Source organism: Apteryx rowi, unplaced genomic scaffold, assembly GCF_003343035.1.
Source record: "Apteryx rowi isolate R43461 unplaced genomic scaffold, aptRow1 scaffold_1155, whole genome shotgun sequence".
In the NCBI taxonomy this organism is placed as follows: domain Eukaryota; kingdom Metazoa; phylum Chordata; class Aves; order Apterygiformes; family Apterygidae; genus Apteryx; species Apteryx rowi.
Genome location: NW_020447370.1, coordinates 52,470 through 73,752, shown reverse-complemented (window position 1 = coordinate 73,752; position 21,283 = coordinate 52,470).

Below are 21,283 nucleotides of genomic sequence, written 5' to 3'. Positions count from 1 at the left end.
CTCTGCACAGGTCAGAAAAGGCTGGCAGAAAGAACGGGGTTGTTCAGCAGAGGATTTCCAAGGCAGTCAGACAGCTTGTCAGGAGGAAGTCCCTTCAGGAGCCTTTGCTAACTCTTCTGAGCAGAAATGAAAACCTGCCTTGTGGTAAAATAGTAACTGAACAGGGAAAAAATCACAGGTTTGCTTTCTTTTGTACACTGCCCTGTCATCCTCCACCAGTGCCTCCTGCATGCTGAGCTCCCCTATCCCATCTTGGGCATGGCTGAGTGAGGGGAGAGCACACTTTTAGTTTTGTCCATCTGACCAGTCAATGTGCCCCCTCCCTCACCTTCCCCCCTGCCCCCAACACACACAGAGCATCTGGCAGAGGTGTTAAATAAAGACAGATCTGACCATCGTCTTTGTGGTATCTGGGGAAGGACTGGAGTCAGGATCTCACCCTAATCCTGGAGTCCTACTTGGGACATCCTTCAGATGGACCAGACTCAAACCTCCACATGGGCTTCCTGGATTTGGGAGCATAGGAACAAATGGTGATTGATCAAAGGAACAATGTATCGCTGATGAATTTTCCATCTCTTGGAATTTAATGGATGCCTGGGTATCAGGAAGAGAAATACTCCAGCTAAGCTGTGAGGGACGGATTAGCAGTAGGGATGCCTGGGTGAGGCTGGGGTTAGGAAGCTATAGAGAGGCAGGAAAGGGGCATGTGTGGCTCCCACTTTGCCCAGAGACTGGGGGACAAGCCAGGCCACCATGAGGGGGTGCGAAAGGAGCAGAGGGTGAGCCCTATTCACCCCTCTGTGGCCTGGCAGTGATACTCAGGGAGCAGGAGTAGAGATGCCCTCCTCCCCCCACACCCCAGTGCAGCTGGGACATTCTGCACAAGGACAGCATCCTTCATGTCCTGCAAGCTTCCATGGTGATCTGGGGCCCAATTCTGCATCCTATGTTGCTGTCAGCTGCAGGGACTTTAAAGTGTTCCCTAAGTGTCACTAGAGGTCACTGCTGCACTGGCTGGGCTCTGGAGCCTGCTCCTCACCTGGAGACTCTACCCAACTTGACAAGGAGCAATGGCAGAAAGCCATCAAGGAGCTGGTGCTGCTGCCCTTGGAGCAGCCCTTCTAGGGATCTGGACAGAGCTGAGGTTACACTGCATATCCCGACCAAAGCAGGAGAAGATGCTCATAGGGATTGGGGATGGCATAGTGAGGATTTTATTTCAGACCCATCATCAATCTTCAGGCACTAAACCTGCCTTAGTTTGGGAGGTGAAAAGACAGGGCAGACAGATTCTTTAAGACACAGCTGTAGCAAAACCTACCTCCACCGCCAAGTGCCTGCCCCCTTCACCAAGTTCATGGGACTTTTGCTGGCTCCTCCTGGAGCTGAAACCAGCTCCTCTTAGGCACCAAACAGCCTCTTCCCTCCCTGAGGCACAGGCTGAACCCTGGGATCGGGGGAGCTGGCCGTCTCTGACAGGGGCTGGTCCTTATCCCAAACTGACCTGGTGCTGCCACGTGGGACTGGGCAGGATGAAATCCCAACCCTGGATCCTAGTTTTTCACCTGGCCCTTTGGTACAAAACAAAGTGTCCCCCCCCCCCCCCCCCCCCCCGATCTTTGGGAAGCTCAGTCCCTGCCAGCTCAGGGAAGCTGTGTTCATAGCCACAGTCAGTGATGAGCTGTCCAAAATCTTTGTCATCAGCCATCTCCAGTCATGAGTGACCCAAACGGGGTCCTAACCAAGGGATGGCCTTGAAAGGAAAGAAATGAGTGAGGCAGGACCTCATGTGTGGATTTTGGTCCAACCCACATGCTAGGAGTCATTACACAGTGGAGCCATGGACAGAGTAGCTGCTGTACCCCTCCCCAGTGTCCCATCCTCAGATTCTGCTTGCCATGAGCAACTTATCTGAAGAACAGAAATCAGTCTGAGGACTGCCAGGTTTGGAGGTGTTTCTCACCCACATGAAAACAAACACAGCTGATTTGTTTCTTAATTGCTTGTCCATGGGCGCTACTAGGCTTCATCTGTATGGGGTAGGAGTTGTGAGTTTTCCTCTGTTTGACTGTGTGCCCTGGTGTCCCAGCTTCAAAAATCTCTTTGGTTTTCCACTCTCTTTTATGTCTCGTCTCTTGAAGTTGCACTTCTGCATGAAGGCACAAATTCAGGGAAGCTGAAGAGTTGGGAATGCAATTATTTTGCAGAGTATTTCAATAAATTACCTGCTGTTTCTTTACTAGACAGCAGTTACTTTTCAGCTGGCCCACATCTGTGCAGCTTCCAGTGTGTGTTGGACCTTTAGACTTTCTGATGTCAATTTGGGAGGGCAGAGCTGGGAGCATTTAGCTCTGATTACAGCATCAGACCTAGATAGGACGACTCTGACAGGAGCAGGATTTGCAACTCTGTGCAGATTTTTGTCCTGTATAACAATGATCTGAAATTTCATCTCAGTTTGAAATTTCCACAGTTTGGATTTTGCAATGTAAAGGCAAACAGTTCCTTCCAGTGAGTTGTCCCTGTGAAATGAGAATGCAAAATACTGGTGCCCAGAGCTGCTGCTGGAGAAGGAAGGTTGGCACAAGCATCTGCACAAGATTTTTTTTTTTCAATAGCCTTTTATTTATTAAGCTACTTTGGAGTTTGATTCACTTGCTTTTCTCAATATTTATTAGTACTTCACCTGCCTTGAACTGGGAGCTGCATGCACTTTGATAAATGGATTTTCTTTCCTGGAATGATGTCCCAACATCAGCTAATCAGTATCTTCCAGCTCTTCAGTGTGTTTGCCAAAGTACCACTCTTGTAAATCAAGAAGGAAAAAAAGAAAAAAACCCAAATGCCAGCAATGCAGGGCTTGCTTGGAGACAGCACAGGGATCTAAGCACAGCTCTCCCCACCTCCATGGGGTTAATTGTTTGGATAACGGATCACTCCACCTGTCTGAGCTCTACATTTAATTCAGGGCTGTCTAATTTGTAATTTCACACAGTACTGCTCTCCCAGCTGGCTTAGGCCAGATTTTGTTACTTTATTCATACTGGGCAGTAACGTTGCCTTTCTGTCTGAATCTGAGTCCTGGCAGAGGAGTCTGGGGCTGTGCTTTGTGCAACTCGTTTACTTACACTGTGCCCACCGCTCCTTGACCAGATGTGGCTTTAACATCCCACAGACAAAAGCTTCTTGCCAGAATTTCAGCCAAAAATGTCTATGCCAGGTTCTTAAGGAACACAAAATCTTCTCAGACAGACAGTAAATGCTGTTTGCAATAGCTCCTCCCAGAGTCTCAGCCACATGATGACAACAGGCCAGCATGTCTTTGGAGACAGCACTTCACAAATGGACACTGTGTGTAAGTGATGTCTGCGCAGCAGCACCCTGTTTCACAGGGCTGCCAGGACTCCTCCATTCATGAGCACAGAGCAATCTCTTAGTGATACCCCAAAAGGGGGGATGAAAGCACAGAGGTTCAGTTTCCTCTTTGGGGCGGGGGGGGAAGATTTGGCAAGCTTGCATCTGGTCACTGCAGAAAAGGTGACTCCCTGTCTTCCATAATAGAAAAAGTGCAGTTAAGCAGTGAAAATCCTTGCTGCAGGATGTCATGGCTGCCAAACATCTCTACAGCTCCAAAAATGAGTAGACAGATTTATGGTAGGAAAATCCCTCAGGGGCTGAGGGATGTGATACTGAAGCACAGGCTCTGGTCTGAGAAGTCCCTGGGTTCCAGTAATTCCCAGTGTCAGGAGTACAGGCGGGGCCCAACTGCAAAGTGGAGTGCAGGAAATGTGCATTATGCAAGGGGATCAGAGATGTTTCCCTTTGTGCTGCCACTGACTAGTTCTTGGATTTCTGAAAGAGAAGTTGAGGTGGTCAGTGTATCACCACTCTGCCCAGGTGCCCACTGAGCTAGTTTCCGTCTGAGTTGTTTTCAGCCTACTCCAGCATCCCCTTATGGGCCTTTCTGTGGTCCAGCAGCTGCTCCGTGCCCACATATGGACACACCACACAGCAAGTGCAACCATTCCCAGCTCCATTTCCATCCCAACTCCTGTCCACACTCACTACAGAAAGGTCCCTGGCCTCTGTCTTATCACACTCCAGTTTTAAAGGACTGAGGTGTGCAAGGATCAAGTAGCAACATCTTTGTATTTATAGAAAAGAGCCTGGAAACACCAATTAAAGGTGACATACCATCATTACATAAATAGCAGAACAGTCAGGGCTGGGGTCAAGGAGATTTGTGACATTTGGCCAGGTGCCCAGTGGGTCTGATCACAGCTTTTCCCATAACACCTTGCTTCTGGGGGATCCAACTGYTTGATAATGATTCAGCCCCTTTCTCAGTAGGGGGATCAACCGTGTCCTTCCCCTCACCCCAGCTGTCTATTTTTCACAGAACTTGCAGGAACAGGAAGCTGTACCCTTCTGTCGAATATGCTGGAGATCCATTGGTGGGGATGTACTGGGGAGTCACAAGGAAGTGTGAACTGAGCATGGAGGCATACGGTGCTTTTTTATAAATGCACAGACTCAATTAGACAAGGTGAATAAAATGTCTCAATATCTTTCTTTAAAAGTTGCAGGACACTGTGGGTGGGCTGTGGTTCCAGGATGTGCAGAGCAGCTAATACTGTATCCTCTCCTTCATACAGTGTCTAGACATGTGCCATTAGCATCTCACTGAGCACAGTGGCTGCAGTCTGCTTGTATGGCTCTTATTTTTCTGGACTCATATTTTCTCTACTGACTGGCAATGGGAGACAGATGCCAAGCTCTCCTTGGCCCTCTTTTCCCAACTGTCATCCTCCTCTCCTTGCAGCACATTTTCCCTCTTCCCTTCTACAAACATTAACTGATTAATGATCCCCATGAATATATTTGAACAGCATCTTCCATGCTGCAGCCCAGCATGCGTTTAGACTGTGACAGTCATTTCAATGCACTTGCTGAAGAGGCAGCCTCATCCCTTTTCCAAAGACAGCAAGGCAGGTACCTGCCAGGACTCGCCACCTGACAGCCCCTCATCTCTGAGGGTCACTCTCTCAGCAGAGAATGGGTGATGCACAGGCCCAGCTCCTGCTCACATAATGATGTGCTCATACAGTCCAGCAAGGCTCTGATGGTGGACTTGTCTCATGGTCAGAGCCACTTTCTTTCCGTATGGTTGGTAGATATTTGCACACGTCTGAGCCTTGCACAAGAGCTACTTGAACCCAGCCCTCTCTCTCACCACCATGGGTTATTTTAAAGAAGAGAACCCCCTTGAATGCACTTGGGCCCCATAAGTGGCTTCCAGAGGCTTTCAGCAGCTGGTGATTGATGCAAATGGCAAGTTTGTTGGTGCTCTGTTGGGGCAGAGAGGAGGAGAAGGCCCCCTAGACTGCTTGTCCCTGTGAAAGCCATCAGCTGTTGAGACAAGTGACTCCAGCAACAACTGTTGGGGTTATGCTATCCTAATTTTCCACGTGTGCCCCATTTTCAGGACCTGTCTGTCATCACTTGTCTTTTACATTTGAGGTTGGTTTTGTTCTGTGTTTGGTCAGGCCTTTACCTGAAGAGGTGCCATGGCTTCCAAGTGCTCTCAGACACAAACTGCCATGATGCTGTTGGTGTGAGTGACAGGAATTTATGGAGGGGAAGAGGTAGTGGCACAGGCTGAGAGACTGGGCAAGGTTTGACTCCATTGAAGGGACTAGGACTAGAGCAGAAGGGGAGAGCTGGGGCTCAGCCTGCCTCAGCAGAGGGGAAACATGGCACGCTGGAGCAGGAAGCATCTAGAGCCTGATCCTTCCTCCTTATCTTTAGTCCATTTTCACTGCAGCTTCTCACCTTGCAAGTGTCTCTGAACCCATTCTGGAGGTATCTGTGTGCCAGTTAGCACAGAGTGGGGCTCAGAGCCCTGAGCCTTACCTTAAGCAACCTCTTTTATTGGCTTCTCTGGCACTGTCTCAGTGTCCCTGGGAGCAGAAGTTGTTCCTATAAATCTGAAGACATAGGTTAATCTCTTTCAGCAGTGAGAAAAAATAATTTAGCAGCTCATCAGTTGGCTAACAGCTTGTGATGCAGACAATGTGAGACCGTTCCTAATTAGCTGCTTTTCCATCTTCTTTCGTGGGGTGGGGGGAGGGTGCAGTAAGGGAGAAATGCAATATTCCCGCAAAATGCTTGTCTGTGCAAATGTCCTGGTGACAGCATCCAGTGTCAGGGATGAAAGAGCTCACCCCTTTCCACCTGCAAAGGTCTCTGCCACTGGTATCTGTGATGGAGTCAGTGATGGAGGCAAGTGGATGAAGAGAGGGGGAGGCCTGAGGTGTCAACTGAGATGACATTCCTTCTGGAGGGAGAGCAAAAGACACTGTCTCACCCCCAGCATAGGTGAAATCAGAGGTCATGATGTCCCTGTCATGTCAATTCTCAGAGATGGTTCCAGCTGGCTGGGGGAGGTAGTATTTTTGCAGAGGCAGGTTGGAGGTGCGCCTATCTTTGAAGTCTGGATGTTGCTATGGAGAAGTTGGATGGAGACCACAGTGAATAACACCTAGGTGAAAAGGGACAATGGCCCTGGTGGGACATTTCTGCAGGGCTTCCCACTTGGCCAGGTGGTTTGTGCTGGATGCCAGGAGCGGGTCAGGTACCAGCTGATCCCTGAGGCATGGCTGTACAGACAGAGCCAGCAATGGGTAGGATGTACGTAAGAGTGACCTGTCCTGCTGGCCCTCTGGAAAAGAGATTTGTGGATCAGGCACTGTGAGGCTGAGAGGAAAGGCAAGCAAAGGAGCTGCTGATGGACCTGACCATGGCAGCAGCTGCAGCACAAGGTGCACTGAGGTTTGGGATGCCCTAAGAGTAGTGTATCTGCTCGCAATGCACATAATGTGCATCTCCTTACTAGGGAAACAGTGTTGAAGATGAACGCATGGAATTACATCCTCCCCACCAAAAAGGAGAGATGGGAGCACCCACAGCAAGAATAACAGCACTGACAAGGAGCTGTACTCACAGCTCTCTCCTCCTCACAGTGGGCTTTTTTTTAAAGAAAAATTCTCTCCTCTCTCGTTTGACAAAAATGTTCCAGGCCTTTTGGTTTTTTCTCTGTGATTAAGTCTAATGAGAAGAGACAGTGGAGGATTTATTAATATCTGCTGGCTGATTTCAGCTTTACCTCTGTTGTGACAGAAGATCTAATGCTGTTATTCCTAAGCAAGGACTTCATGCAATGTGACCTCAGATCTCATGGCAGAGGAGCCTTCCAGCCAGGCATCCTGACATTTTCATGGTTATGGTTGCCTCATGAAGCAGGATATGCCAGTATGTCCAATAAACACCAAAAGGGAAAAATAAGGAGGCAGCAGAAATCAGGATGGAGGAAAATGTTATCTGAACCTTGACAGCATTGCCATGGTAACAGGAGACCTGCCAGCAACTGCTGTAGGCTGGCACTGCGAGCAGCGTGGCAAGCTATTGTACAGGCTGCATGGGGCTGCGGGGATGGCAATGCCATGGTTTCCTCCTGGGAAACACAGGGGAGTCCTGCTGCCTGGCTAAAGCCTTCAGGGGATGCTCGGGGAGGCAACAGCACAGTGAGAGCTGGCCCTGGGGAATGACAGTCTCTTGGACAGAATCTGGCCTCTGCCTTCCCTGCGACCCAGCTCCATCTTGCTTCATATACGCATCATTGTGTTTGCACTGAGCCAAAGCCTCGACTGCAGTCTCAGCACCGCTTCCCAGCCAGCCTCACAGCATGGCCGTGTTTCTACCGAACCGCTGCTCAACCGCAAAGGCCACAATTAGTGAAGTTAGTCATGCCAGTGGGAAGCAACAATTCCCCTTTGTGAAAAAGGCCAAGATTTGGGATATGTTTTAATTTGCACGAGAAGTGAAACCTAGACCTTCACATATTGCTCATCAAAACCAGAAAAATCCACCACCCTGCAATATCCTCTAGCCACGCATGCAGGGCATTCACATGGGCTTTTGCATCTCAGGCTGAAGCAGCCTGCTGGTCATCCTGATTCCCGCTTCCCCAGTCTCCTCCATCTGTGATGCTTTGCATGAGGGCAGGGAGGGTGCTGGGGGTGAAGAAGGTCTGGACCTTCCACCAGCCTAGTTACTGCTCCTCTGACAGCTATGGCTACGCAAAGCCGGGTTTCAGCTCCAAATCCAGCTCCGGGGGCTTTTGGCTCTCTTCAGTGCCCTTCTGCCTTCCTAGGGCCAAATGGCTGTGCAGCATGAGAGAATAACATTGAGACAGAAAGCAGTCACACTCTCACCTCTGTACAAATCCTACTCAGCTCTCCCCTCCTGGTCCCTTGGGGCAGCACTGTTAAGACAGGAGCATGTTTGACTGGAAGTATGTCGAACTGCCCCCCACCCTCCACCCCCACTGTGTGATGGGCCTGGTGTGTGCAGTGGTGTTGGTTAGGAATAACCTCACTGTGCTTGGAGCAGCACCCCGCAGGTCAGAGAGAAAGGCCCTGTATCTCGCTGCACACAGCAATTGATTTAACAGTGTTGTGCTGTAATTACTGGGAGAATGTTCTCTTCACACCCACACTGTGCTCTAGAGGGAGAAAGCACCCTTCCAGCCTCTCTGAATACCTGGTTTTGGTCTCTTGCTTGTGTTTGGGGAGGGGATGCTCTCTTTAAAGCCATGTGAGAGACAATGTAGGAAACACTGTGTAAAAATAAACCAGGGTAAAAATAGTCCCACATGTGCCTGTTTTCTATTGGAAATAAGGGGAATTTTGACATTAAGCAAAAAAGCAGAATGGAATTTACTGTTCCAGCTCACCCCATGAAGGCTGGGGCCTGTCTCTGGTGGGAGAGGAAATGATTTGAGTTGGTACATCTGAGCAGAGCCCTTGAAAGATGGACAAAAGTGGAAAAATGTAAGCTGAAGCAAGAGACCATGTTTGCCTGTGGGGAGCTGCCCCACTTGCACTCATACAGTCTGGACAGCTTGTGTTTGCTGATGTTCACAGCACAGAGCTGGGCTGACCAGCTAGCTCCACATCTGCTAACTGCCTGTCTTTAGGGGAGGTCCAGCTGCTTGGTGGAGAAAAAGGGTCCACAGCTGGAGCTCCACAGCTGGAGCAGTAGCTGTCAGGCACCTGCATCAATCTCATCACTAAGCAAACACTTCAATTTAAGAGGCAAAGAGAGAAGCTTCAGTGAAAGCAGACAGGTGAGAGCTGCATCAAGCATTCTCTGTGTAGTGCTTGCTGGGGAAGTGGTGCACAACAAATCCCATTCCTGATGGGAACAACTCAGCCTAAGGGGCTGTCTTTCTCTCTGGAGTCTGGCTGGCCAGACTTGTGGTATGGCACAAGATCGAGCTGAGCTGCTCCCTGTACACTGCCAACTTGCTCGTTCCTGGTGCACTTGTAGCACATCCCCACCTCTGTGGACAGTGCTGCAGAGTGGTTGTCACATATGGGTTGGTAAGGAACTGTTCCACACAGGTGTGAAAGGCAGCTCACAGGCCCAGCCTTAAGCTCAGTTTGCTGAAGTCCTGCTGCAACTTCAGATAGCTGCAGGTTGAGCTTTGAAGTCTAGCAAATGCTAATGCTCTGTCCTGAATACACATGGAGTTATTGCTTGTCCAAATGGGCTAAGGTGAAAAACTGCTATTAAGTTTAACAGCTGGGATGGTTTCTTGAAAGTTTTGCAAAGGAATATACCCAGTCTGGGTCAAAGATGTCATATGTTAAGATCTCCATCTCACTCTTTGCTAATTCATAAAACATGTGCACGTTCCTCTCCCCTTTGTGTTGCTTTGTTCTTTTGCGATTTTTCTTAACTGCTGTAACCTGCCTTTCCACACAGCTAAGGTGCCTAAAACTGAGCATACCCCTGCAACAAATGAACTCCCCCAGGTGCCCAGGAACCCACTTCCTCTCCTTCCTGCAAAATCCCAGAGCCCAGAGCGAGGGCCAGTTTGTCATGGTGCTCAAGTTCAACAGGAGATCCTCAGGCTGAGATTTTTTAAGGGCCTATTTAGATGATGACTACCAAAGGACCAGATGCCATGGTGCCAGCTGGCTCTAGGGCAGAACATCCCTTGGACCAGTCTTTGGTGTGCTGTTACATGGGCTTGGAGAATCAACTCCAGACTGCTATGGAGCATGCCAAACCCCCACGGTAAGCTCTGTGAGGGCATATGGGTGCAAAGGCAGTACTCCTGTTATTCAGAGGTGGGAAAGGAGTGTTAGCCAGGAGCAGGTGAGTGCAGAGGATGCTACTGGCTTTGTTCTTGGGCAAAGCCTACTCTTCGGGACTCCTGGGAAGGGGGCCAGTCTCTTTTTGATGTCTGGGTATCGAAAGAAATGGACTTTTCTTTGTCATCTCCCTGCTCTGTGGAGGGAAGAGGTTGAAACTTAAATTTGCAAATTTGCAGCTCCCCTGGAAAATTCTCCAGGATCTGTCACACAAAGAAAGGGTTAAAAGATTGGCTGAGGCTTGTCCATCCATTTGACTCTTAATCTGTCAGAAGTGTGACTTGCATCCAGTTGTGCTTGTATTTAGTCCTGCAGTGCTGGAGGGGCAAGACTGAACAGGGGTCATGGCTACAGTCAGGTATCGGCCCCCGTGTGTTCTTGGGAAGGCAGATTTTGGCCTGTTGCTGTAGTAATACTGTCTCACCTTATGCTGTGACAGCAGGAGGGTGAGGATTAAGTCTCAGTGGCGTGGATGGTCATGTCAAACTGTGTTGCAGTATGGCTCTGTCAGATGCACTGGGAGATACTGGGTCTTTCAGTATCTAGGTATCTGCCACTGTGCCCTTCAAAAAATGAGTCTCCCTGTAATAAGCATAAGAAGCAAGGAACTGCCTGGGAACAGTGTGTGAGGAAGCTATTGAAGCTTCCCTGCACTCCCTTTCAGCAGAAACAGAGGCAGCAATGGCAAGACCAAGATATAGGCTGATTTTTAAGAAGTCAATTTGTTACATGCCTTATCTTATCCTCCCAGATTCTCTTCCTTTCCTGTGTCCAGAGAGAAAGGAAAGAAAAGCAGGGAGAACAAGGTAGCAGTGCACAAGAGCAAAGCAGCCCTTTCTGATGGCTTCTATGGGTTGAGTAGTTCAGAGCAAACTTTACTTTTCTGATTGTGGCCTTTGACCCAGGTGGATCCCAGACAAATTAGTAAATGTGAAAGCCAAAATGAACCATAATTAAATCTGTTTCTTTGGTGTGCCACAGTCTGGAGTATCTCATCCTGTTATGGGCCTTCTTGAGCTGGCCTGTGCTGAGCTCTGTGGATCTCATTAATGAACCCAGGCCACAGTGTTCCTCTTCTTTTCACATCTAAGTACACTTCAGTCAGACCTAGCAGCTCCAACCAAGATCAGGGCTCCACTGAGCCACACCCTGTACTCATCTGAGATTCAATGGTTTGACCAGACAGCTGAGTAGGTATAGCTGTCTGCACCTGAACCGGTGCAGACACCATTCACCAATGAACCATTCATCTATGTTATGTTTGTCATCTGCTTTGGGAAGAGAGAAAGCTGGAAGTATCTATTTCTCTCCCACAAGAGAGCCTGGGTGACCAGGTTAGCTGTAGGCAAGATGAACCTGGTTGTCAAGCTATATATGGAAGAGAGCCAAAGCATGTGAATGAGACAAGAAAAAAACGTGCCCCTGGGTCTGCTCAGCAGGTACAAAGAAAAAGGGCCAGAGTCCAACAGGACTGTAGGTACCTGCCTCCATGACAGCTCTTCATCATGCTCCTATTTTGTCTCTGGCTCAAAACGACCTGTCCTTTGGCCTTTACCCTGATCAAACCAGGTAGTCACAGGAGACCTTGGAGTGTAAATGTTAGTACTTGCCTCACTGCCAACCCTATTTTCCGCATCCCCGATTTACCAAAAATGTTACAGAGCATARGAATAGTGATGTTTTCTAGGACACATCGAACAGGAGCATTTGGTGAGTATGGGGATGTCGTGATGGGACCAGAGATATCCTGGGCTTCCATCCCCATTTCTCACTTTGTTCTCTTCTAAAGTACCTTTTAGTCCCCTGACTAGCAATCACCATGGCCTATAAAAAGCAATTACACTAGCCAGGCTTCTCATGTATGACACAGAAATAACTGGCTGCCTGGTGATACACAATGAAGCAAGACTGAAGTCATGGCTGCGCTTGGTGTAGCCCACCTGTCTGGGACCTAATGGAAGTTTATTGAACCCTACTGGAGTCTGAATTCAAGCTTTTCTCTCCAAATCTGTTTTTTTATGGGCTTGGTTGCATTTTAGGAGCTCAATAAAAACAATCCTTTAAACTGAAACAGGAGAAAAATGGTCATTACAACACATTACTTTCCAGGCTGGCACATGTTAGAAATGTTCTTAATTAATAGCACAGTGAGAAAAAAAATGAAAGGGAAACATTAGGGCGAGATCCTAGACAGATGTAGAGGAGGAACCTCATGAAGGAAGATGTCCACAAAGTCTCTTGCACCACACAGCTTCCGAATTGTTCTCAGGAGAGGACCTTGGAGCCAAGTCCTGGCTAGATCAGCCCCCTGCTGATCCAAAATGTAGCAGGATGGGATACTTTGGTGACAACAGCTTGTGAATTTTGAATGAGGAAGGACAGAAGTAGGCAGCCTTGATTTAAATGGGGAAGCGGTGCAATTTTCCTGATGAATCTGCCAAGCTTGCCTGCCTAATGAAATAGATGTTTTAGTTTCTGACTGAAAATATCACCTTGACTGGGTGAAATGGGATTTTGCAATAGAAGAATAGACAAATCACAGTGTCTGGGGAGGCTCAGTACTTGCACTAGGAAATGCTTGGCCAGATTTTGTGAGATCTTGAGGTTATGCTTGCTAAAAGGAGCTTTCAGGTCAGCCTGGCTAGAGACAAGGTCTGTTGAAGATGATGCCAGCCAGCCACAGCTAAACTGCTAAGGCCAGTTGAGTTCACCCAGAGCTAGTTAACACAATGTCTCACTGCAGACTGACCCCTCTGTGCTGTTATAAAAGGCTGTTCAAGGTTGTGTACAAGGCCATGTACCAAGACAACATGGGTTTTTATGCTGAAAAAGTGCTCCCAATCTCTGCTTTGTCTTACATGTGCAAATGAAGGAGGAGAAATGGAGAGAAGAGTGCTTTGACACCTTCACATTCTTGGACTTTAATTAGCACAAACTTCCTTCTCAGTGCAAAACATTGGTTTTTTATATGTTGTCCTTGTTTCGTTTGCTTGGAGAGAGAGCACTGGCACACACTCCAGGAAATTAGCTCTCAACTAAAAGCATTTATGTAATCGGGGAGGGAGGAGGAGGTGTGTGCACACTGACTTTGGGGAAATTTAGTCTACAAAAACAAACCTCACTAACTACACTTGTTTCTGATTAAGGAAGATAAATCTGTCAGTGAGAGGCTAAATTTATGGAGAACGTAACCTCCATCCCTCGCTCCACCAGCAGTGGTCAGGCTGCATTTATTTCTATTGGGCAAGCTCCAGAAAACATCAGGAGGTGAAAAACAATCCCCAGAAATGTGAAAAATGTGGAATGAAATGGGGGTGGCAGGAGGGAGAGTTGCGAGGGGGGGAGGAGGAGATTATGCGACCAATAGCAACACGATGGGTGCAATTTCAGCCTCTTTGCATGGCTGGAATAGGAAAGCTCAAGACACAGATGTGCGCTTTGAAAATGCAGCAAAGGGATTTCCAGCTCCCCAAATCCTTGTGAGAATTGCTAAGGGGAGATCTGTGCAATTACAGGCAGAGCTGAAAGAGCCACACTGAAGCTAAAATGCAAAGGGGTACATTTCACCAAAGCCCCCTTTATCCCAATCTATAAGGTTGAGCTATAGCTAGACCTGTGCAGCAGGCTGCTGTGAGGCCAGAGCTGGGCTTAGCATGCCCATAGGATTTTTCTGCAGCTGGGAATTACATTGGGTGTGGGTATTGTGTTGGGATGAGGAGTAGGGGCACACAAGACAGTGGCTGAGTTAGGCTGATCAGAGGAATTGAGGAGCTCTGGGGAGACTGGACAGCAGCAAATGTGAGGACACAGGGTGGGTCTTGCACTTGGCCGAGTAAGGGCCCGGGTCTGTGGTTACATCATGGTTGGGGGACATGATTTTGCAGTGAAAGCCATGACAACTGCTAGAGAAGAGTATCTTCAGGGCTGTTTACCTCCATCAGTGTCATCTGTAAGAACCTTTCCTACAGTGACATGAGAGCTCTTGTCACATGCAGCCTCACAGAGCAAGACTCACTCAGACTGCTTGTGCCACCAGATGGTCCTAGCTCCTAGCTGAGTGTGTGTCTCAAGACACACCCCAAATGCACCTGATTTAGTGCTGCCTTAGCTGTTTCTTTTTGCTCTCTCTATGGTTCTCTCTCTTTTAGGCTGTGTTTGCAACCTGTAAGGAGCTGCTGGGTCACAGCTTTATTCAGATAATTCTGATTTGGTCAGACTCGCTATTTCCTTCTTTAATCTAGGAGGCAGATGCGTTTGGCCCTGCCAGGGAAGAGGTTTGTGAGCAGAGATCCCCAGATATCTGCAGGTATACCTACTTCAACATGGCCTTGGCGCCTTGCGCCCAAAGTTGTGCAGCATGATATCCCCAGCTCACATGGATGCTGCTCATGTGGATGGCTGCTCCAGCAGCTGCCTTCCCATGGGCTCAAAAAGGTGCCCATCTATCTTTGCTACCATGATAGTAGTTTCTTTGGGTAACTCACCAGGAAGTAAGATGGTATCCTCCTGGGCGAAAGTACTTAAGAGCCAAATTTTATAACAGACCAATGAAGGATGGAGTGGAATCGGTAACATAGAATTGCCACCCATATGAAAGCCACTGCCTTGACTTCCCCACCAGGGACAGACCTGGTGAGGATAATATCTCTAGGACATCACCACAGATATCTAATGGACTCCAATCTGTTGTGTGTGGGTACTGGGAAGGACTGTGCATCCAGAGCCATCTCCCTCTAGCATGCAAGAAACATATGGTGGTTGAGATTTGGTGAATGGCCCAAATCTGTCATTGTTTGCTGATTAATCAATAAATCGCTGACTCGCAGTGGCTGTGCACCAGCAAACAGGCCTGGTGGGTTCAGTTTTTCAGCCCTCTGTAGCAGTGCTTCTTGTGGAAGAAAGGCTAGGGGGCAGAGGGAAGCTTCCTCACATGGTCATTTGCAGAAACCTTCCACCTCTGAGCTTGCTTTTGGTGACATCTGAACGGTCTTACCCCCTTCTGAGTTTGGGGGATTTGAGAGCTGACAAAGTCATACTGATGCTAAGAGGAAGGCTTAGCTCCCGAAGAACCCATTGCTACTTGCTGAACTTGTACTGAGCCTGTCTGAGTTTGACAATAATTGCATAGCACTGTGGATTCCCCTTGCATCCAAAAGCCACCATTTTGTAGATTAAACATGAGAAGCCCAGAGGCGATATCAGAAAAGCAAACAACAAACAGACCAAGCAACGATTCAGGGCAAGATGCTCAGCTGGTGTAAAGTGGTGCAATGCTGTTGGATTTGTTGGAGCAGGGTGGATATCTGCCAGGTGAGGATTTGGCTCTCCTGTCAGCTCTCAGAGCATCCCTGTGCTGCCTTGTTCTAGTAGCTTTGGCTGTCTCCAGTGGAATATGCAATCTATACAACAAGGACATGTTTTTTTAATACACTTTGCAGCTGCCAAAATAAACCCTCTCTGAGATACAGACAAAAAAGGCATTAACAATATTGGCATGTGCTCTGGCTGCTGCATTTCCTCTGACTATCCCTAGCTAGACCTTGATAAGCGTGATTTCTTTGTCACTTAACTCTACCTCCTCCTTAATGAGATTTCCACTGAAATGAGCCAGGCTGGGTTCCTGGCTGGTGTAGAGCAGGGCAGCCGTGTTGAAGTCAGTGATACCTCCCCAGCTGACATCCTTAGATAAGTTAGCCCATGGAAAGCCACTCCCTTCCTGGGCGGGAGGCAGTGGTGGGGAGACAGGCAGGTTTAGACTTTGCTTGAAAGAAAGTCCTCCTGGGTCTGTGCTGCAGGACCACAGACTGCTCCAACTGACTCAGTGCACCAAGTGGCTGTCTCTTTAAGGCTCTCCGAGTGCAAAGAAGAGGCAATATTCCTCCTGGGCAGCAAATCCAAGGGGTGAGGTTTATGACAACCTTCTGACACATCACCACCACTCAAGGACCAAAATCTTTCCTTGCACAGGGCTTGAGCCAGGACTAGCGCTGGTCAGCACATTTCTAAAACTTACCAGTGGCCACTGTCTAGCCCTTGTCAGAAGGGGAAGGATGGCATGTTTCTAATTCCAAGGATTATCATTTCTCACTGCCCAGTGTGTAAGGATCCACCTGTGACTGCTTTCCATCTGAAATTTTCCCTTTCAGAGTTTCATTTCCTCTTTTTATGTCTACTGTCAAGCTCTGAAAATATGTAAGTCACACAGCTCTTACCATCAGTCTTTAAATGAACTCATCTGGATTCCTTGTTATTGTTTCTCACACCATAAATGCTATGTACGATTTATGTGCTATGTATGATTTTGCTGCTGGAGCTTTTAAAATGGGGCCGGAATAGATGCAGTAAATTCAGCTGCTGCTCCAGAAAATGCCATGCATGCAATGCCATCCTCACTCTTCTCTTTCCAGATGGGGCATCAGTAATAGATAACCCAGTAGGGACATTCCTAAGCTCCATTTTAGAGGAATCTGGTGTTTATTCTCTCTTTGGCAGTACTTCTTTTGCTGGCACACAAGAAATGTTTTGGAGTTGGGCTGTGGTAGGAAGAAGGGTGAAGGGTTGTACATCTTTTCTGCAGTTTTGCATGCATGAATCAATAGAGGATAAACACAGAACTAAGAGATGTTCCTCCCTTCAGGAAATAGCCTCTGCAGTGTGACGAAGTCTGGAGGTAGTTCTGAAGTGGGTTGCAATGACCAGATAAGGATTAGCATTCAGGGGAGTCTGTCAAGGTTATGAGAGGAAGGCCTCATTTGAAGTCATTAGGAGGATATGCTGTACCAATCATGTACTTTTACAGGGAGGAGCTAGCCTGGGTTGTAGGTCTCAGTTTAATGCAATACTTAAGTGTGAGTTTTAAATGCTGCAGGAAGCAACACTGGGTCTGCTGGGTCTGGTGGCAGGAGCTTGCTGTCAAGGGGGACCTACAGAAACAGCATCACGCCCATTCAGCGACCCTGTCGGGCCACTCCAGTAGCAGGAAAGGGTGAAGACCTCTCTCAGGATTTGCTGAGACATGGGGATGGGTTTGTGCTCATTTGCTTCTGTATGTTCTGGAGAGGGTGGGGAGGGGTTTTATTTAAGTAAAAAAGGGTGGAGACAATATACATGTACTTCCTTATTTCTCCAGCCTCTCCAGCAAAAACAGTTGCATTAACATGTGTGAAAATGATTTACAGCCTGGCCTTTACACTCACTTCTCCTTTTCCAGATGAGGCAAAGGAGCATGAGGGAGAATATAATTAGCCCCTCCACCCCATAGAATTACCCTCTCATGGGTGAAGGCCACTTGATTCATTGCAGGGAAAAAATACAGTGAGTTTTTAAAGCAGCCGCAAAGCTATTTACCAAGGAGACAGGAAAAAGGATCTTTGCGGGCTGCTGCCGAGGTCGCGGCCCCAGCTTCTACTGCAGGCTCGGTGAGTCGATTTGTCAGCGGGGATGGGGATGGGAGAGTGCTTACTAAGAGATTGCCTTACTTGCACATGGTTACGTAATGTAATCTCAGCCCCACTTCACCTCCCTCGGGGACGTCAACGTGAAAACCATCTGAGCTGAGCTTCAGGGAAAAATCAATGCGAGGACTAAAGTTCTTCCTTTTTGCTCTCGAAGGGTGAGACTTGCAGCTCCCGATGTTTTATTCACGAGGAGGTAACTGGCAGAGGGAGATGCAAGGAAGTCCCTTTCCCCGTTTCTGCTTTTTGGTTTCCCTCAGAGGAAGCAGGGTGGTGGTTATCAATTGGGGTTGTCAAGGTCACCACCTTATCCACAAAAATACAGCCTCARAACTGTTGGGCTTTGGTCTCGGTGCCCAGCGGGATGGTAGAAGGAGACCCTGGAGTCCAAGGCCATTCGGTATCAAAGGAGAGATGCTGGTCAAGCTTTGGTTGTGGGTAACATTTTGCTGGCAGGCCAGGGGAGGCTGAGAAACTACTTTTTGCCTCACCAATCCCTGTGCGGAGCAGTGAACAGTGCTAACACCACAGCCATCACCTCTGCAGTTTTTAGTCCGGCTCCCCCCATTAAAAGGCTTTGTGCAGCCTTGCACACTGGGGACTGTGATTTGGGAAGGGGGTATGTGCACCCCGGGGCCTGCCCCAGGGGCCACTGGCCTTCCCTAACTTCAGAATGGCCATCACCTCCCCACAGCTTGCAGTTGGGCGGAAGCTGGTGTGGTGGCCGCCATTTCCTGGCAGGCAGGCTGCTGCCATTTCCTGGCAGGCAGGCTTCCCCCAAGGTGGGTTGCTGCCCCTGGCCTACCCCGTGGAAGAAAGATGGCCGCTGCTCTGTGCGCGGCAGGGAGCAGAGTGGGGCCAGCCTGTCCGGTGGGCTGGGGCAGCTGGGCCACAGTGGGAGCTGCCAGGCACAGGGGCAGGGGATGTGGTGTCCACTTGGGCCAGGCCTGACTGCCCTGCTCACAGACACCATTGCTCTGCACAGCCCCATCACAGCAGGGGCGGGGCAGGCAGCACCCATCAAGGCAGCAGGTGCAGAGAACTGGGAGAGTGTTGATGGGATCTGGGCCAAAAGGAAAATCCCCCAGGCAGGCAGCGGGCGGGAGGGCACTGATAAGTAAAATTAAATTATCTGGAGTGATTTAAAAAATTAATTATTAGACTTAAAAAAAAAAAACCCTGCATGCACATTTATTGCAATTATCCAATTTTATAACTGATGAAAATAATGCAAAAGCTTTGGAACAATTGAAAGTTATTTTCGAGGCTTTTGAATGTGTGAGAATTGGTTTTATTAGAACTGGAGGTTTTAAAATATAATTACTGTGCTATGTTATAACAGCTCTGCCTGCACGGGGGCTTCCCAGGGGCAAGAGTGACTATGGATACCTCCTGTTTATTACTTTTTTGTTTTACTTTCTCAAGGTTGGCACAACTGGGTGTGTAGTAAAACAGGCTGTCCTCATTCATTAAAAAAATAGTGCTGGGACTCTTGATGGGGTCTGAAGACTCCTCAGGGTCAGCCTGTGGGGGATTTTGCTCACTGCCCTATTCCTGTAATGTGTGAGCTGCTCTCAGCTGTGGCGTCCGGCTGCCTGGTCCCTTTGGCCCTGCTGGTAGTTCAGTGTATCCCTTAAGCAGAAATTAATCCAAGAATTTATTGAGTGTAGAAGGAAAGGAAGAAAAGAGCCTAGTGGGAATGAAATATTGGGGTCTGCTAAACTCATGTGGGGTGACCTGCTGCGGGGAGGAAAAGGACTTTGCATTTGCCTCCTTGGTTGGGGGAAAGAAGCTGTCAGCCCTGTGCAGGAAGCCCTGTGTTTAAGCCTCACAGGGCAACCCATAGCCCAGAGCTGTACGGGCAGCTTCTGGAGCCGGGGCAAGATAATATTGGTCGAAGCATGCTGTGAGGGAGTCAGGCAGAGAACAGAATCTATTCTGGAGCAGCAAGTACCCTTAAAGGCTTTCCCTGGGCAGGCCCTGGAGGGGATACTTTGCTCCCACATTTTGTGTCAGGGCAGGAAGTAAACTATATTGCTTGACACATCACCTTCTGCAGCTTGTAGGGTGGCTTGTGTGATCTTCCTCCTACTTGGTACCCTCCTTCCCACTGCCCTTGCACCTGTCTCTTCTGTTCTCCATCCAGGGCACCTATTTTAGCTTTTCGAGGACAGAAATGTTTGGCTGAATGGAAAATCCCTGGGTTTGTCAGCCTGCTGTGTGCGGGATGTTAGAGTCACATTTAGTGTCGTTTCTGTCAAGTGGGTGTTGTGATAGTGCTTGGTAAGTTGTCTCTGAATGGAGGGCTGCTGGGAGCATGGCAGTTATCCATCTCCCATCACCTCTGCTCACTGATGAATTTCCCTGATAAATGAGCTGCTGTGTTGGGGAGGAGAGTGGGGAAGAGAAACTATTTCCCAGACTGTACACAACTGTGAGCCTGACATGACCCCCCCTCCCCCAAGACTGAGGCACTCACTCTTTGTGGGGGAGAAGGTTTCACTTGGTAGGGGATCTGCAGACTCCTCCCCTAGTCCTCAAATTCCCCAGTGTGCTGGAAGAGTGGGTGCTCCCCTGCAGAGCTCAGCTCTGTGGTCTGCTCTGGGTATCTATCCTATGTTGATTCTGAGACTCGGTCCCAGGCTGCTCTGGTTTTCCTGCCACCTGAGTAGCTTTGCTCCTAGCAAAAGGGTGTAAGGGGCACCTTAGGTTCCCACAGCTCATGTATTGACTGTACCGATGGCAAACATCTGCTGAGAGTAATAGGCAGGTATTTTTCCATGTCCATCTTGGACTGCATATGGATAAAATTAGGGAAGACTGGAAGAGAAACAAGACTTTCTGCAGGAACAAATGAGTGTATTTAAAGGGAAGGGGAGGGAGGAGAAATCCAGTGCTTTTCTGAGCTCCCTTGCAGATTGAATAAGATGTCCAGTGCCCCAAGTACCAAATGGTCTCAATTTTCTCAATTTGCTCCTGCGTCAAATGGAGAAGGTTTTCAGTTGGCTGGGGCCTTGGCAAGTCCGTGAGGATGTGTTTCATAACAGCAGCTCTTGTCAAGAACAACAACAACAGCATCAAAAACCTGTTGAAATTGTGCTATGCTCAGAACAGAAAACACATGCAACGAGAAAAAACTTCCTCCATGAAAAAGCCACTGTAATTAGTCCTGACAATCTCTGCAAACCAGAGGCAGCCAAGTGGTGGAAGAGGATGGGAGAAATAACCCTATATCCTTTTGTAGACAAAAGTAAATGGGTCATTAGCTGTCTTCGAACAAAATGTTCCATGGTGGGGGAAGAAAGGGGACAGGCCTGGCTGTAGAAAATATTGCAGAAAGTCTGGCAGAGCTTCCCGTGAAATGAACTTTCTTGAGATGCTGGAGGAAGAGATTACTCTGCTTTTCTTCTGTTGTGAGGAGAGCTCCTGGGATTTTTGCCTCTGGTTGTGAGCTGGGAGGCTTCAAGGTGGTGTTAGGGTGGCAGAGTAAAGGCACTTGCAGTTCCTGCCTGACCATCAAGGTGAAGGGGAACTGCTCCCAGTGGTACCTGAAGTCAGCTCTGAGCCTTTCTGCCTGGTCTTCCCCATCAGTAGAAGTGTTGACCT